This window comes from Macrotis lagotis, chromosome 1 (genome assembly GCF_037893015.1).
Source record: "Macrotis lagotis isolate mMagLag1 chromosome 1, bilby.v1.9.chrom.fasta, whole genome shotgun sequence".
Taxonomy (NCBI): Eukaryota; Metazoa; Chordata; class Mammalia; order Peramelemorphia; family Peramelidae; genus Macrotis; species Macrotis lagotis.
This window is the reverse complement of record NC_133658.1, coordinates 863,612,740-863,632,521: the sequence shown is the minus strand read 5'-3', so window position 1 is coordinate 863,632,521 and position 19,782 is coordinate 863,612,740. Positions and strand designations below refer to the sequence as shown.

Genomic DNA, 19,782 nt, shown 5'->3' with positions numbered 1-19,782 from the left:
AAATACATCATCCATTCCACAATACAGGAGAAGGTATTTGACAAGATGGGCCTCATAGCTGGTTCATCTTAAAATGAAAAGAAAAAGGGTCCCAAATTCTGGGGACTATGGAAAAAAATATCAAAGAAATAAAACATGGAAAATAATTCTCGGGGGGCAGCTAGCACCAGCCCTGGAGTCAGGAGTACCTGGGTTCAAATCCAGTCTCAGACACTTAATAATTACCTAGCTGTGTGGCCTTGGGCAAGGCACTTAACCCCATTTGCCTTGCAAAAACCTAAAATAAACAAATAAATAAACAAAAAGAAATTAAAAAAAATAATTCTCAAGACAGGTGGTAAGCTATAGCAAAAAGAGTATTTGACCAGAATCAGGGAATCTGAATTTTGGTCCTATCACTCCTTTACCAAGTGGCCTCAGACAAGTCACTTCCCCTTACTGAGCCTTCACTTCCTCCTCTAAAAAACTAGATGGCCTCTGAGGTCTCTTCCAGTGACTCTAAGATGGTGGCACTTCCCTAACTAACATCCTCCTCCAATGCCTCATGGTATCACAGAAACCCTAGGTTCAACAGAGAATAGCTCTTGAGAGTTCCTACCAAACTAGAAAGCAAGCAGTTGTGTTGACTAAATGATGAATTTTTTTGTACACAGGAAATCATAAAAACTAGATATCAATGGGTATGTGATATGTACCTTGGAAATAGCCACAGTACTGAAGTCATAGATCTTTCAAAGTACTAAACATTAAAGAAATTATAAACCATTTTGTAACAGATGCACAAAACCACTTGTTTTTGTATTCTTTTATCTTGGATGATCAGAACCCAGGGAACTAAATGTAGTTTTGTCCTCTGCCTTGCTCACTCTCACTCCTATTGTAGGGAGTTTTGGATGTGAGAAGCAGTAAACTTCTGGAGTTATCAGAAAGTATGACACAGCCTGGCAGTTCCAAATGGGGGTTTCCTAAAAGTAGGCCAAGTCAAGAATCAACACTTCCTTCCACAGTACTTGGTCCAATAAGAGAAACCAGATGCCCAGCCTGGGATGTTTATTCACACCTAGTACCCAGGGTGCCCAATGCACTGTGCTGAGTTCTGGAAAAGACATAAAGACAAATGACATAGCTGTAGCTTTAAGGAAGCTAAATTCTAATGGGGAGAAATAGGAAAATGGAAATAGGAAAAAAATCTAGAAGGAAAAGCATGTGAGAATGCAGTGTTAGCTTAAATGAGAAAAACTCCTATATTACATAGGAGGAAGTTACAATTTAAGGCTATCCTGACTCACATATGTCCTGTCACCTTAATTTCCTTCTCCATCTCAAAGCTCATAACTGCAGCTGTTGAAGGTGAGAGAAGAAACATGCTGGCAAAGGGTAGGAGGAAAAACAGGTCAGAGAACAATAAAGGAGCTTCCAGGAGCCCTGGACAGAGCAGGGAAAAAGTGTCTATCCCACCAATTAGAACAAATTTGAAATCCAAAACAAAAGCTGATTTTAAATCACAAACTGCAGTTCCCATTTTCGACCTAAATCACTTACTTTCTTCTGCTTTTTTCCATGCCTTTCCACCAATCACTATTTTTTCCTTTCTTTTCTCTACAATGAAGACAATCCACCTCTCAGAATTTCTGACCAAATTATAGTTTCTTTTTAATCATCAACTTCCTTTGGAAGTTGGATTGTTGTCTTCTCTTAGCCTGGTAGCAGCTTTCCTAAAGAACAGTACATGCCTAAGTATACAGGTTAGTGAAGAGCAGACCAATAGGGATCCAGCTCAGCTTAATTGTAGGGATTACAGAGTATCTGCAAGGCTAGCAAATGATATGGTTACTCCTAATGGTGTGGCAGAAAAGCACTGAACTGAATTCTAGTACAGGCTCTATCACTGTGTAACTTGAGGGAAATTATCTGACGTTTCTGGATCTGTTTCTTCATCAGTAAAATGAAAGTGCTAGACTAAAACAGGGAAAGAGCTTTTTATTCCCCCACCGCCATGAGATCAGGGATGGTTACAGTCACAGTGTGCTGACAGTCCTTGAGCAGAGGCGTACTTCCCCACTGCACTGAAATACTCCACAAGCTATAAGAGTGACAACACATGCCATCCCATAATAAGCTAGTTAGGGACATCTCTGGCACTGTGGAAAGAACCCTGGACTCAAGCAGCTCCATTCAAATGTCATGAAATGGCTCTGCAGCTTATTCTGGATATTCTTGGGGAAGTTCTTTCATATCTCTCTCTCTCTCTCTCTCTCTCTCTCTCTCTCTCTCTCTCTCTCTCTTTCTCTCTCTCTCTCTCTCTCCCTCCCTCCCTCCCTCCCCCTTGGGTTCTCAAAGGCTATTCCAGTAGGTGTGGCATCTGGAAGTTTCCCCCACACTAGAAAAGCTTGGAGAATAGTCTTAGAAACAGACTCTTGTCTGTGTTCCAAGGAGCAATCCAGATGAATATAGAGGCTCATCATAAGGAGACTGGCTAACCGATGAAGTCTTTGACCATGGTAACCCACAGAACAGAGAAAAAACAAAATGGACCTCAATGGCCCCCTTCAACTTCTACAGTGAGGGTGAGAAATGGCAGAAAGGGGGGCAAAAGGGAAATGGTAATAATTCATTTTTTATACTGAATGTAAACCCAACCTGAATGAGTAGTAATTTCACAAGTGAAATTCATTGTTCTATTACTAATAAATTAATATATTCTGAATTACAGCATCTGAGTATACTGGAAGAGACCTCAGCAGACTTCTAGTCCAACTCATAACACAATTGAAAGGAATCCACACTTTAATACATCCAACAAGCCCAAGGATTCTTTACCATTTTTGTATCATGATCCCTTGGGCCACTGGTGGATCCTATCTGAAAATAATATCTTTAAATATCTGGATAAAATGCTAAATAAAGATGTAATTTTTTTCCCCCATCCAAGTTCACAATCCCTCTGAAATCTATCCATAGACCCTGAACAGAAGCCCAAGTTAGAAGCTCCTATAATCTAGCCTCTACTTGAAAACTTGGATGGAGTCAGAACTTACAACCTCACAAGTCAGCCCGTTCTACTTTGGGGTAGAGTTGACTAATAGGTTTTCCTGAAAACCTATTAGGACTCAGTCGACAATTTTGTGACTCCTACTCTCTGTTCCTAATTCTGCTTTCCGGGTCAAAAACAAGTGTAATTATACACAGGACAACACTTCAAATACTTTGATATATCTGAAGTTCTGTCTCTACCCTCTCACTCTGGCCCAGTCTTCTCTTTATGACAAGAAAGTAAGATTTTCAGACCTGGATGTGGTCCTGTGAGTACTCTCCAGCTTGTCAATGTCTTTCTCAATTAGCAGGAAAAAAATTTATTTTTTTTCTCTTTGTTACTTCCCTCTCTCTCATTAAAAAAAAAAACAACACAAAAAACCCTAATATTAAATATGCACACTCAAGCAAAATAAATTCTCTCACTGTCCAAGTCCAAATAATACAAAATTTTACACTCTGCACTGAGTCCATTACCTTCCTTCCTGGAAATAGGTTACATGATTCATCTTTGATCTTCTGGAATCATACACAGTATTGATGAGAGTTCTTAAGTCTTTAAAAGATGTTAGTCTTTACAATGTTGCCATTGAATAAATTCTCCTTCTGTTCACTTCCTGAGTTCATACAAGTCTTCCCAGGTTTCTCCAAAGCGATCCTTTCCATCAATTCTTAAAGTACAACAATATTTGACATAACTTGTTCAGCTTTTCTCCAAGTGATGAGCATTTAATTTTTTTTGTTCTTTGCTTTTTTGCACATATGGGCCCTTTTGCTCTTTCCTTGCTTTCTTTGAGGAACAGGTCTTCTAATGGTTGTGTTAAATACCCTCTTCTTAATTCTCCATAGTCTGGCTTCTGATCTAATCATTCAACCAGAATCACAACTCTCCAGAGTTATTATCTCTTAAATGCCAAATTCTAGTCTTTTCTAAATCTTCATTGTTGGAGGCTTAGACATTGTCAATCACCTTCCTTGATACTCTCCTCTCTCTTAAGGTTTTTCAGAATACTCTGCTCATGTAGTTCTCCTTCTCAGTCTTCTTTACTAGATCTTCATCCAAATCAAGTCCTCATAGTGTGCTCCACAGGGATGCATTATCCTGGGTTCTGTTCTCCTGCTACACTATTTCAAATGGTAATCTCAAATTAGTTCCCACAGATACAATCATCATTTCTATACTGATAGTTCTGAAATCTACTAATCCAGCCCTAACTTCTCTGCTAATCTCTGTTATCTCCAACTACCTATTAGACATCTTGAACTGGATGTTCTGGAGTTATCTCAAACTCAATATATACAAAGCTAAACTCATCTTTCTCTCCAAACTTCCTTATTACAGTCAAGGACACCACCAAGTCATCTACCTAAGTGTCATCTTCAACTCACTATTTCTCAACCCACCCTTCATATCCAATCTGTTGCCAAGGTCTGTTGATTTTATATTAGTAACATCTCTTGCATATGCCTCCTTCTCTTTTCTGAATCTGTCACAACCCTGGTACAGCTACTCAATATTGAAATATTATAATATGTCAGAATATTACAATAGCCTGTTGATAAGTCTGCCTGCCCCAAATCTTAACCCAATACAGTCCATCCTCCATTCAAAATGATCTTCCTAGAAAGCAGATCTGAACATGTTACATGACCCTATTTAATAAACTTTGGTTGGTACCTATCATCTCCAAGATCAAAAATAAACTCCTGCTTGGCATTTAAAGTCTTTCATAATCTTCATGCACAGATCCCCTCTTATCTTTCCACTCTTCTTGTACCTTACTTAATGGTACTCCATGATTCAGTAGCATTGGTGGCTTTGCTCTTCCTTACAAAAGACATGCTATCTTCTGAGTCTACATATTTTCCCTGGCTGCTCTCCCATGCCTTTCCCTTCTCATCTCTCTAACTCCTAGTTTTCTTGAAATCCCAGTGAAAATTTCACCTTTTCTACAGGAAGTCTTTCCCAAAGGCTACTTATTTTAATGCCATCCCCCTGCTGACTACTTCCAATTTATCCAGGATCTAACTTGCATGTTGTCTCCTCCATTAGATCAGGAGCTCCCTGAGGGCAGGCACCATCTCTTGCCTTTCTTTCTATCTCCAATACCTGATGCATAGTAGGCATATATTGACTGACTACACTTTGGGAGGCACTGAACCAAATCATAGTAAAGAATGGCTGGACTGGCCAACAACACATTCAGGTGCTAACACTCTTTCTGTCAGCTTCATTTATCTAAATGGCATACCCCTTATACCCAGAATTGAAGTTCTAGATGAGAAATGGGCAGATTACAAGGGCATTATTGCTTCCCTAATCCTGAAAGCTACTATTTACCTCTCTCTCTTAATGCAGCCCAAGATTGTCTCAGTGTAAAGCACACCACAGTGGATACAGACATGGGAGTCAGGGAGCTGTGAATTTAAATCCTTACACTGACACCAACAAGTTATGCCTCAGTTTCTTCATCTATACAATGAAGAACTGAACTCAGAAGTCTTTAAAGCCTCTTCTAAGCTCCAAATCTGTGATCTTTACATTGATATTTTTGGCGGTTGGCACAGGGTTGACTCATACTGAGATTTCAGTCCAATAAAAAAACCTGATTTTCTTTTTCAAAATGGCTATCTAACCATATCTCTTCTATCTTGTATTTGTAATGTCGATTTTTTTTGCACCCAAGTGTAAGATTTAACTGATTCTATCTCTACTGGATTTTCTCTTATTGGATGCAGTCCAATGCTCTGGCCTGTCAAGATCCTTTTGGATCCTGTCATCATTGTGTTGGCTATCCCTCCCAACTTAATGTCTCTTGCCAATCTGATGAGCCTTATCCTTGTCTTCCAAGTAATCAATAGAAATGATAAACTATCTAGGAATCAACACAGATCCCTGAATCACTCTACTCAAGATCTTCTGTGACCTTGACAATATCTAATAATGACTCCAAATACAGCCACTCAATTAGTTCTGAATCCATTTAATCATATTCTTTTCTAATTCTTATCTTCTCCAAAAGAATGAGATTCTTTATCAAAAACTTTACTAAAATCTATGTACACTAAATACTCCATAATACTGCCTTCACCTACTACAGTAATTTAGTAATACTGTCAACAAAAAAAAAATGAAATTAGTCTGGCATGACCTGTTTTTGATAAAGTCACAGCTGTCTATGGTCACTGTTTTCTAGATGTTCACTATCTCTTTAATAATCTATACTAGGATTTTTTCCTAGGTCTACAGTTTGCAGACTCCATTTTCTTCTATTTTTTGCTTATCCAGGCAAGTGCCCTTCTCCAGTCCTGTGTGACCTTTCCCTTTGCCCATGATCTTTCAAATATCATTAACAGTGGCTCAGTAGTCCCACCTGCCAGTTTCTTAATGTCCAAGGATGTTGTTCATCTGGACCAGGTGACTTGAATTCATCAAAGGTTCCAAGTGCTCTCTTATTTGCCTGCCTCCATTACTTATCTTCAGTACCAACTCGTTACTTATTCTCCTTGACAACACAAAAGCAAAATAAGAAAGAGCCACCACTTAAGAGTGTCAGTTTTTGACTCTCTTTTTCTTCCTAAACTGGCTTTACTAAAGGATCCTCTGTGTACTGCCCCCTTTATTTCCTTGCCAGTCACCACAAACTTTGTGCTTTGCCATTCCTGATACTGTTTCTGCAGAGCTGCATCATGTACTTAGATTCATCCTGTGACTGGGCCACACTTCCACCTTCTGTACATTTCTTCTAAAAATCTGCATGAGTTGGTGAGATCCCTGTAAATCCACAACAGCCTCTTCACAAAAATTCCATTTTCCTGCCTCAAAGGAATTGTCTCACTTTATGTCTTCATAATTTCATTCTTAGGCATCTCTAAAATCTGGGCTGATCTTTCCTCTGAATCCTTAGAAATCTTCTTTGCTCAAAGTCTAGAATACCTGTTGGGATGTGCCCAGATTTCTTCACCTTATTTGCTACAAATCTGAGATGTGTTCACACAATTGAATATTTTTGCTCCATTGCTACTCTGTCATCAGGGCCAGTTTTTCTCCTTCCTGAAATGATTGATGTACAGACAAAAGACAATGATAAAACAGATTTTTAAAAATAAATAAAACCAGAAAACAAAGGAAACTTCTGGTAAATGGAAAATTGGCTCATGGGTTTTCTTTGAAAAGGTAAATACTGGGGCAGTTAGGTGGTGCAGTGGATAGAGTACCAGCCCTTGGACTCAGGAGGACCGGAGCTCAAATCTGACCTCAATTAATTACCTAGCTGTATGATCTTGGGCAAGTCACTTAACCCCATTGCCTTGCTAAAAAAAAAAGAAGAAAAAAAGAAAAGGTAAATAATACAACACATGACAGAATTCAATCCATCAACAAATATTTATTATGCTCCTATTATGCACCTGGTATTGGGCTTAGTACTGGAGGACACAAAGACCAAAGTGAAAACACAAGGATTCATATAAAGGGTGATCTCAGTAAAGAGACACAATGTGATTGGACTGTAGCTGAAGGGGTAAGCAGGCTGTGTGAGCTGCTAAATGAAGGAGCTTATATTTGATAATGGAGGTAACAAAAAGGCACTAGCATTGATGAAGCTGAGGAATACCATGGGCAGATCTGCATTTTAGGAAAAAGGTTATGTGGAAAATAGACTGCAATGGGGAAGAGTCTTGAGACCAATTAGAAAATTACTGGAAAAATCTAGGAAGACATAATTAGGAGCTAAATTGAAATTATGGCTGGATGAGTGAAGAAAAGGGAATGGATGCAAGGGATATTGTGGAAGTATAAACAAGATTTGTCAACTGACTGGTTATATGGAATAAAAATCAAGTTTCCAAGAAGGACTATATAAAACTGCAAGGATGATAATGTGTTCCACAGAAATAGTGAAGTCCAGAAGAAGGATGGAAGGGGGAAGATAGTTATATTTTTGAAATGTATACTCCAAAATGCCTATGACCCACCCAGTTTGAAATCCAATAGCCAACTGGTAGGAACCCTGACTGGAATTCAGGAGAGAGATTAGAAATGGATATATAGTGCTGAGAATCATCACCATTGAGACAATTATGACATGAGGTTACTAAGGAAAAAGAGAAGAAGGCCTTGGATAGAGTTTTAGGGTACAATCAAGTTAGGGAATATGTTTTAGCAATGACTGAGAGGATAGTCAGGTTAAGTAGAAAGTCATATTACAAAAATCCAGATAAGAGAAAGAATTCAGGTGAAGGGGAGTGGCAGAGAGATCAAAAAAGATGAGAACTGAAAAAAGACTATTAGGGTGGCTAGGTGGCACAGTGGATAAAACACCGGCCCTGAAGTCAGGAGTACCTGGGTTCAAATCCGGTCTCAAACACTTAATAATTACCTAGCTGTGTGGCCTTGGGCAAGCCACTTAACCCCATTTGCCTTGCAAAAACCTAAAAAAAAAAAAAGACCATTATATTTGGCAATGAAGAGCTCATTGGCAACTCTGGAAGAAGCGATTTCAATCGAGTGACATTGGGAACCAGATTACAAAGGATTTGGAAAAAAAGTGAAAGGAAAGACAGGTGGAATCTCCAAGTATACACGGTTTTTTCAAAGAGAAAGGGAGGAGAGAGCTAAAACAACAAATATTAGGATCTAGTGAAGATCATGTGGCAGGCAACAGGAAAGGAATCAGTGTATTAGGAGTTTAGAAAAACAGGCCAATTCTTCATCAGAGATTGGAATAAAGGAAGAGACAACAAAAGATGATGTCAAAAAGTTATAAGATGTAGAAAAGGGTTGAGAAGAAAGAGTTCTTGACAAAATAAAGTACATGATAAGATCCTTCACTGTGAGATGGGGAGAGAAGAGAAAGTCTAGAACAGCTGCTATGGTGAGTGGGACAGACAATCAAAGAAGTGAATTAAGATTGTCTTGCTGTAGTGAGGGACCAGTTGAGATTAGATAATAAATTTGAAATGGAACAGTCAGCAAAGTTGAGTGACTTTCTCCAGTTCACATAAATAGGAGAACTGGTTGGAGAGAATAATCTAGGGCTATAGTCTGGCAAGGTATGAGCTGTGATAATACAGGTGAATAAGAAATACGAAAGTAAAGTAAAAGGATAAGAGTGAAGTCACAACAAATATGTTGTCTTAAAACAATACTGACAGAGGTTGCAATGGGAATAAAGAGCAATAAGGCACAGAGAGTGATGGAATGACCTCAGAGGTACTCATTTCAGAGTCTTAATTATTTAAGTGGAACCTGTAGATGATGGCAAAGATTTACTTTTTTTTATTTTTTACATGAGCTCATTCAATCTCAGGAGTGGGTGAGATCCAGAAATAACTTTGATTTAAAAACAAGAGGCATCAATAAAACCTGATTTTAAAAATAAAGAACTCTAACCAATTACCATAATAAGGAGACCAAAAAAGCCCAAGAACCACCACAGCTAGAAAACACTTGATCTCCCTGCCAAAAAGAGAAACATGGCAGCCAAGAACAATACCAGTTCAGAATATAAAATTGTTTACAAAAATCTTTTGGAAAAAGTAGGATTGAAGATTATGAGCAGTATCACCTCATAAAACAGCAAGAGGTAATGAATGGGAAAAACAAGTTTAAAGAAGGTGTGGCAGGAGACCCAACTAAGCAAAGGTTTAGGCCATTTATGGATGAAATTAGAAAAATAACCAAATAATGAAAATGGGAAAAGCTCTGTAAAGATTATTTTAAAATAACATGCTTTTTACCTCTGAGAACAGGATACAGGATATCTGTACTCACTATTACTATCCTTAATATTTTTGCCAGAGGAAGTAGAAATGACAAAAGGAAAACAAATATGGGGAAACCAGCTGAATTAAGTGTGTTTAGTGGTGTGAGTTGGAGGCAAAAATTTTGAGGGCTCAGAAAGACTGATTTTCAAGGTATACATTTCATGTAGGAAAAAAACTCAAACACTATCATTAACAGAATTAAGTGACCAGGAATATCAAGACCTCTCAACCCTTCCTACCTACCTTTCACTGTATACAAACATTTTTTGAGATCAACACACATATACCCACATCTTTGGAATTGGTAGGTTTTCACAAACAATATTCCACAAGAAATCATATCTTTATTTTTTAGGGTTTTTTGCAAGGCAAAATGAGGTTAAGTGTCTTGCCCAAGGCCACACAGCTAGGTAATTATTAAGTGTCTGAGGCCAGATTTAAACTCAGGTACTCCTGACTTCAGGGCCTGTGCTCTATCCACTGCGCCACCTAGCCACCCCAACGAATTATATCTTTACAATCACACAACTGACTGAAAAAAAATCCCATTGCACCTTTTTTGTTGATTATAAAAAAGCTCTTGATTTGGTAGAATAGAATGTCATCTTAGAGGCTTTCCTTCAACATTCTTTGTCACGAATGCAAACAACAAAATTATAAGAAACTTCAAAAAATGTAATAATAGAAATTAGCTTATTTGCCGACCCTCTAACTTAAATTAAACAAGGCATAAAACAGGGAAATACATGCTCACCACTTTCATAAAGGAAGTTCAACACTGTCTCAACTGAAGGATTCCTTGATTTCCCTTAAATGGAGAGAGGTACCCCAGCTGCTATCTTCAAATGACACTATTTTTGATTAAATCAAGATCTGGAATCCTACAGAGCCTCCTAAATGATATCTATAATCTTCCAAAAGAGCAAACTTTTAACTATAACAGAAAGAATGAAGTAAATGAAAAATGCCTCTAATTCAGACTACATAGTACAGTTATAGAGCTCATCCATCAGTGTCTATGTACCTGAGACAAACATTGAATGTAGACAAACAGCTGGGCCCAGAACCAAACAGAAGGATAGGTTAGAATGCTTTGGGGAAATTTTCCAGTATTTCTTTTAATGACTACAAGCTTTTTCCTGAAACAAAGGCTCCTCTTTGTAATATAAACATTTTCAAATGATGTTATATGACTGTAAGTTATGGAATACTAGTCACCAAAAAATTGAAATGGAGGATAAATCAAAAGGCAATGAAAGAGCACATGTGGACATGAGTAGTTTGGGTAGACTATAGCATATAATAAATGATCAATTACACAGAACTGGCATAAAGGATGCCAAAACAAAAAAGTGACTAGAAAGAAAAAAAAGATCAACTTACATAGCAAGAAAAAAGAACTGATGAAGAGCCCACATGTTCTACCATTAATAGAAAAAGAAGGTCCCTCAACATACTGAGTGAACCCCACATAGTAAATTTGTGAGAAGACAGGAATGGAAATTCCATAATGAAAGTACACATCCTTGCTGGGCAAGGATGGACTGTGGTTTGTATCCCTGAAGAAAAACACTCACATCAATGAGATCATGGATCTACTGAAGTATTACTGTATAAAAAATAAAATAGAAGGGCAGAACTCAGCAATCTTCAAGATCCCTTCAGCTGTAAATCCTGTGCTCCTACAGTCCTAAACTTCTACAATGAGAAAATGAACCATAATTAAGTTCTTTCATTACAGCTATAAGGCTCAAATCTTGCAAATTTTTCATCAGCGTCATCTCTTAACGAGTATTCAGTGATTAAATTTAAAGGTGTTGGAGTCATTGATGTTCTGCCCAGCAAAAGTACACTGATCCAGAAAGGAGGAAACTAGTTAGAAGATATAGACAGAAATCACCAAACAGTTCCTCTGGAAATAAAAAAACGAGGAACAAAATGTCGGTGGCTTAGCAAGTAAATCTTATTACTGCATATTACTCAACAAAGAGAACAAGAAACAGAGAACAAGTAAGAAAAAACACAACCTAAAGAAGCCAGTAAAATTATTTGAGAGAGCTATGACCAGAAAGGTCAGAAAACTCATTAAGGACAAGGTCTTAGAGAAGGACCCTCTTGTATTTTACACTCTGTGTTTGGTACAGAGTAGCAACTTAAAACACATTGATTGATCAGGTTACACTGATAATGAGGCAAGAAAAACAGTACAGAAAATTAAAATTTACAGAAATATGAAAACTTACATTAATCATTTGGTTGAATCTCCTTCACCAAATAGTACAGATGTTTAGTAAAGAGGCTAAAAAGGAGCTGAGAATCTATGAGAAATAAAAAGGCTCTACTCAGAACAATGCAGACCTAACTTGCCAACAAAATAATATTCAAATATCTGGATGCATTTTCAAAGGAATAGCACTTTGCTCACTGAACTAGAATTCAAGACTTCTAAAACAGACCAGAAGGGATCCAGCTATGCTACTAACCAGCTGTGTGGCCTTGGACAAGTCATTTAACCTCTGCATACCTTTCCTCATTCATAAAATGGGAATAACTTCTACTACCTACCTTGAAAATTTTGTAGCAAGGAACAAATTACAAGGCATTTTGTAAACAAACCCTTGAGCACCGCTTAAGTTCTTATAATTAATGTTAACTGCCTATCTTTCTCACCTACTTATTAAAATGGGTATAAGGACCTCTAACTATCAAAACAGGTCTGGGGAACATTATTGGCATGGTTCTGTATTTATTGATTTGGTATATATCAAACACAAAACTATAAATATGCTTTACAAAAACATTTTTAACGGATTAAATTCCTCCCAAATTAATCCAAATGTTTACTCCAAAGCTGAGAAAACTTTCTTTCCACTGTTTTGAATACTTAGAACATAAAGCATAGATAAATGAACTGCTCTAATTACATGTCTTTTCCAGATACTACAAACTTAGCCCTTTAAATGCTAAACTGTTCGTTTTAGCCATTTTTTCATAGACTTATTTTCAAAACATATTACAAATGTTCCTTTCTTAAAGAGAACATAGTAAATGAAATTTAAACTTTTCTTGAAAAGTCAGGATCATTATTAGAAAAACAAATGACTATACTATATTGAGGTTTATGGAGTTATTTACTCCTACCCCCCCCACACACACACACCTTTCCCCTGCCCCAATGCTTTAACAACTCTTCTGTAATCTTTTTAGTTCTTCTGGCCCTTCCCTCTGCTGCCAGCTGTCACTTCTATGGCCATATTTCCTGCTGCTTCTAAATCTGCAGCCTATTTTACACACATTTGCCTAGAGAAGAGTGTGGGTGACACTCCCTCCTCTCTGAGGTAAAGTGCATGGACTGTATTAAGAGCTATTGACCTGGTAGAAAACATTTTCATTTTTTTCTGACTTTAAGAATATATATGTTACGGCTAAAGTTGCAAGAAATTACTATACATGGGAGAATGTTCCTTTATACTGCCCAGTACTTTTCGTTAAAAGTCCTCTCTTTTGGGTGGCAAATATGAGCACTTTGGACTCTAAAAATCTTAAATATAACTTGGATTTTTGGGGCTCAAGTATACCTTTGTATTCTTTCTGATGAATTCTTAGTCATATTTCATTTCCATATTACCAATAAGCACTTAACAGGTACCTACCATGTGCTAATCAATCAAGTTACAAAGACTAAAAATGAAACATAACTTGGTCCTCTATAAGCTTACATTCTACTGGGGGGATAACATATAAATAAATATCACTGTTCATAAATTATATATCTGTACATATGTACATATAAATATGCACAAAATAGGTACAAAATATGTCAGATTTTTTGAAGGGGAAGGCACTAATTTCTGGAGGGGTATATGGAAAGTTTCATGTATATGTCCTGTGAGAGTTTTTATAGGTAACAAGACAGTTACTAAATATGAGAGATTAAACAGCAAAGGAGAAGGAGAAGGAGCACTCAGAGAGGTAGTAGGAAAGCCAAGAGTAAAGACAACATCCAGGGGGAAACTTGGAAAATTAATGGTATAAACAATCTTCATTGGGGGAGGGAAGAAGGAAAACACTATACTGTTCTATTCTACACTTTGGAAAGAAATCGCTGACATAGAAGAGGCAACAAGATATACTATACTGGAAAGAGCAGTGGATCTGCAATCAGAGATCCTCGGCTGTCAATTCTCAGTTGTGTAATCCTGAATTCAATGAACTTTTTAAAGTTTCCATACCCTCATTTATAAAATGGAGCTCATACTTGGACTATATTACAAGAATCAAAGGAGATCTATATAAAGTAGTGGGGGGGGGGGGCGGCTAGGTGGCCCAGTGGATAAAGCACCGGCCCTGGAGTCAGGAGTACCTGGGTTCAAATCTAGCCTCAGACACTTGATAATTACCTAGCTGTGTGGCCTTGGGCAAGCCACTTAACCCCATTTGCCTTGCAAAATACCTAAAAACAAAAAAAATAAAAGATAAGAATATTGGGGTGGCTAGGTGGCTCAGTGGATAAAGCACAGACCCTGGAGTCACGAGTACCTGGGTTCAAATCCAGTCTCAGACACTTAATAATTACCTAGCTGTGTGGCCTTGGGCAAGCCACTTAATCCCATTTGCCTTGCAAAAACCTAAAAAAACAAAACAAAAACAAAAAATAAAGTAGTGTGAGCCATTATGATTTTATCACAATGTTAGCTTTCCATCACTTAGTCATTAAGGCAGATAGAAGGACCTCAACCTAGCAAAATGATCTGATCCCATTCTATTAGCTTAGTTCTGTATTTATTTCTTTGTACAAAGTAATCAATTTGGTTTTATAAAATTACTGATATGGAGATCATATTTTTTAAACACTTAAATTCAAATTCCTAAGATTATACATCCAACAACACAAAAGTAGAAAAAATCTATTTTCCCATAGATAGTACAAACAGCAATGCAGCTAAGCCTCCCATTCTGGAACAGACTGCTTCAGGAAGCTGGCAGAGACCTCAATGGGTCACCCTACACTTCTCTGTAGCACCTAAGAGATGGTAGTTTATTCTAGCAAACCCATTTCAGTTTAAGAGTTATGTTGAACCCAAATGAAGGCTGTATCTCAGCCAAAGGATTCAGACCCAACCAAGTCACCTCTAATATTCTCTGCTTTTTATTCTCTTCCCCCAAAGGGCACAAACAAAAAGGGCACAAAACAAAAAAAGGAGTCTCAAGGGGGCAAAATGTCATTAGCTGATCTGCCATTAAAACCAGGGTAGAATACAGTGGACTAGATTATGTTCATCATCTAAGAAAAGATCTCTAGAGAGGGTCAGAAAGAATAAATCTTCCCTTTAGGACAACACAATAAAAGGGAATGTCACATCAGACATAAATATACATCATTTCATACATGACTTGGCCAAATATAGTATTGATAGTGAAGCTGCTGACCCACTAGCCACAGAAATTAGAGGTTAGTCTGAAGAAAATACTCTGGAGGGCAGGCAGGAAAGAGGAGACAAGATTGTTGTCTTCAAATTCAAGGTGGGAGGACTAAATAAAACAAAAATTAGAACCAGAAAATGTCAGTGCTACAGGAACTTAATGATGAGTCCAATACACTTCTTTTACAGATGGAGAAACTGAGGCCCATAAGAGCAGTCCTACTCAAGAAGTCACTGCTGCTGCACTGGTTCCAGATCAAACATGCGTGTCTGATTCCCAGTCTAATGCTCTTTTACCCTGTATCAAGATTAGACCCGGAAAGCAAAAGTAGGACCAACGAACAAAAAGAAGTTAGAGAGAGACAGATTTCAATTTTACATAGGGATTTCATAACAATTAGATCTCTTCCATATTTCAAGGACCTATGATTTTTTTGGTGTAAGGATTTCCTCCACCAATGCATATCTATGATCTTACTATGTAACATATTACTGTGGTCAAAAAACTCATCACCTTGCAGTTAATACTATGTAAAACATCATTTATTTACTAAAAACAATCTTTTACAGTTCCTTATTGACTATCAAATAAATTATTTCTCCAAATTTGGATGGATTTCTCCATAGGACACAATGATTAGCCTGTCACCAGGCTATCCTCAAAAGTCTTTCTGGTAGGATCTCTGGCATAGCTTTGTGAAAACAGGTGATTCCCACATCAGAGTCAATTAATTAATTAAGAGACATGTAAGCTTACTCTGTATCAAGCACTGTGTTAATCATTGGGGATATTAAAAAGTAAGCCAGTCCCAGTTCTCTAGGACTCACATTGTTATTGGGGGAAATAATATACATAGAAGTGTTCAATCCCTGGGCAGATGAAGGAGAGCAATAGTCCTAAAAGTATAGCTGTAGGGTAGAGGGCAAGGCCTGGGAGTCCTTAGATTGCAATGGCAATCAATGCTCAGAGAACGACAAAGCCCAGTGGTCATCCAACTTACAACAAGGACTGTAGCTGATGACTGACTACCTGTTCATACAAACATTGTAAATAACCATGAACCCATTGTCAGAGGGTGGAGAATGGGCCTTTTGTGGGGAGGACAATCATGAAGAAGAAAAAACAAATAAAGAGAAGTTTGATAAGAAGAGTACCAGTTTCTTCTTAGGCAGGGAAAAGGAAGTACATATACCTATGGTCATTCTTAACACTAGTTACTAAGTAACTTGTTAGCAAGTCATATTCCTTTTCTTTTCTCTGTTTTTCACTGAAAACACCCAAGTAGAGGCTCTATTTATTACCCAAAATTACAAAAGCCTTTTTTAGAAAGTTTTAATTTATCTTTTATTTTTTTATATATCACATTTACATTTTTTACTCAGTCCCCTCTAGTCCTCTCTTTTCTTTCCCAAAGAGCAACCTTATATAACAAAGAATTTTTTAAAAGAAAAAAGGGGAGAAAAGTCAGCATAACTGATTGATACATTGAAAACAACCTGAAAATACTCGCAATGTTCCAATTCCATGGACCTCCCACATCACAAAGGAACAGAGGAGGCATCTTTTCATAGCTCTTCCTTAGGACTTGCCTTGTTATCTGTAATTTGCAACATTTAATTTTTATTGTTTTGTGGTAATTATTATATCCATTTTTATTATTATAGTCTCAGCAGTTTTTTTAACAGTTCTCGCCACCTCAATCTCCTCCCTCTAAACCATCCTTCATGCCTTTACCAGACTAATGTTCTTTATTTGTAAAGTGTTATTTGTCTACTGAAAAATCTCCAATTGCTCCTACCAACTACCCAATAAAACTGTATTCATTGCCATCTACATTTGCCAACTTTCTAAACCTCTCTCATCCTCCCTATGAGGTAGGACACCTTCTAGCCAATTGGATAATTGTGGTCCCCAAAACACCTGTACTTTTGGCCTTCATTCTTTTGTTCATTCTTTCTTCCAGCAATGTCTTCCCTTCGCCTCTTCATTTTCTGAATTCCTACCCATCCATTAAAGATCAACTCGTACACTGCCTTCTCCATAAAATCTTTCTTAGTACACTAGTTACTTATCTTGCCTCCCTTGGATCTTCCATCGAACTTTGTTTTCCACTTCTTTCACTCACCATGTGTTATCTGTACACAGGTCATAGAAAACCAAAAGCTCCATGAGGGCAAAGTCCAAGTCTTATCTCAAGTTTGTAACTCCTCCAGAGCAGAGCTCTATGCAACAAATAGCTCAAAATTGTTCTTTGATCTGTTGCTAAAGTGGCAAGTGAATGGCCCCTAGAAAGAGACTAGAGATGGAACTTATGCTTCAGGTATGAGTTAGGTTAGGTGACTCTGGAAGGTCCTTCGTACCCTACAGTTCAGTAAGGTAATTTTATAGGAATTCAATTTGAACCGTAGGGTTCCACAGATTGCCACTAAATACTATTATATTTAAAATGTTCACAAATGACCTGGAACTATCCCAAGATTACAGGTGCACTCTCTGGGTTGGGTTTCTGACTAAGAACTCTGCTACAATGATTCAGCTGGAACTTTCCTCAAAGCCTGGGATTTTCTCACTCTACCAGAACAGCCCTCTTCTCTATTGGACTCTAAGGACTTTGGCCATCATGCTCCCACACTTGGACCTTTTATTCCTCCTTTGATGTGTTTTGTCCTATTAGAATGTTAACTCCTTGAGGACAGGGACTCTCTTTTGTTTGTATTTGTATCTCTAATCTGTAGCACAGAGCCTGGTACACAGTAAGCACTTAATAAATGCTTGTTAGCTACCTCCCCAATGAAATGCTAAAGTGACAGGAATAAAATGTTAATTAAGATATTGCAAAGGTAGGCAACTGAGTAGAAAAGTGGCAAAAGATCATCCATGGGGCAAATGTCAGATTGGAGCATTTAAGAAAAAAATATCTAAGCTATATTTAAAAAGTTACAGTTCCAATTCTAAGCTATGACTCAGGCCTGGAGTCATCAGCAAAGGGCTTTCTTCACTATAGCCTAGAGGGGGGCAGTGCCAACTCTGACCATGCATGGGGACACTGAGACAGGATGAGTGTTCTGATAGAAGAGACAGAGGAGTGCCAGAGTAAGAAGGCAGGCCTCTCCTGCAAGGCTGTCTCTCTCAGGCCTCCTGAGCCAGGCACCACAGCAACCTCAACCAGAAAACTAGAGTATACTATCCTACCCGGGCACAAAACTAAAGCCTCTGCAGACATGGCATAGTGTCTGGGCAGTGTCAGTCATTCCATTTCCAAAAGAAAAGTACAGAAAACAATTATCAAAATATCTTCAAGTGGGAAAGCACAGGAAACAATGGATGTGATAAACTACTAATAATGATAATAGCTCAGATTGATGGGGCAGGTGCTGTTAGGTGCTTATTTTCTAATAACTCTGGGAGGTTAATATGTTATTATTCCTACTTTACAGATGTGGAAACTGAGGCACAGAGGCTAAATGACTTGCTCAGGATCACACAGGGTCTGAGGCTAGATGTGAACTCAGGGCCCAGCACTCTTTCTACTGTGCCCCAGTTGCTCTCAAGTAAGAGTGGTGAGGGCAAATGCAGAGTTGATTCCCAAGTCCCAGAAGCTACACACTATAGGACAAATAAAAAGGACTTTGCTCACTAAAATGTGTGGCAAATTTGTACAACTGATTATCACAAGGGATAGTTCAGGCCGTGTTCCCTATACCAATGAAATCAGTGCTGATTTTCTTTTAAAAAAAAGGATGATATAAATATCATTAGGAGGAAAGGAGGTATGTTGAGCAGCTAGCCTACTGAGGTTGTTAATTTAAGACAAATGATAAATGTTTGTGGCAAAATACTGACCTAGAAGGACCATGGGCTTGACCTAGTCTGACATTTATGTTCTTATGATATAAGCAGATAGGGGCGGCTAAGTGGCGCAGTGGATAAAGCACCGGCCCTGGAGTCAGGAGTACCTGGGTTCAAATACAGTCTCAGACACTTAAACTAATAACACAGTAATTACCCAAGAAAAATTTGGAAGACAGGCCCAAATCACCTGACATGATTCTCAATGATAAAGTATAGTTGTCTAGAGCTGGAAAAGTAGGTAGTTTTCAAGATGTTCAAGATAAAGGATCAACTGTGGCTAAAGAAGTCATACAATCACGTGGAAATTAAAGTCCCATGAAAAGAAGGAAGACACAGAGTAGGAAGAATACTAAGACCAGAAAGTTTGGCTTCTAATACAGATTCTGTCACCAGTCAGGGGTCTGACCATGGCCAAGTCAAATTCTCAGAACTTTAGTTTCTCCTTGGTACAAGTACAACAAAGGGGCAGGAACAGATAATACTATCCAAGTACCTTACAGAACTAGCATTTTATGTTCTAATTGAAGAAAGAAAAGTTAAACACAGATGTCAAAGCAAAAGCCTGTACAGTTTAAAACCCAACAGAGGAATTTTACTGGTGGTTCCTTCCCAGTTCTCTGTGACAGTGGGCATTACCCTCTGAAGACCATCAAAATTCTATCAAAGTTAGGAAAACAACTTAGAAACAAGGTACAATACTAAATG

The 19,782-nt window shown here is 37.9% G+C and overlaps 1 protein-coding gene across 7 annotated transcripts in view; it reads right to left on the bottom strand.

Moving 5' to 3' along the window:
• Positions 1-19,782, bottom strand: part of WASF2 (WASP family member 2) — a 74,925-nt gene that overhangs the window by 41,275 nt on the left and 13,868 nt on the right. The window contains exon 2 of one of the 7 annotated variants that reach the window (XM_074217985.1): positions 16,722-16,822. The exons of the other annotated variants lie outside the window; for them this stretch is intronic. The gene's annotated coding sequence lies outside the window, so the exon portion shown is untranslated. The remainder of the gene's footprint in view (positions 1-16,721; positions 16,823-19,782) is intronic. 7 annotated transcript variants of the gene reach the window in all.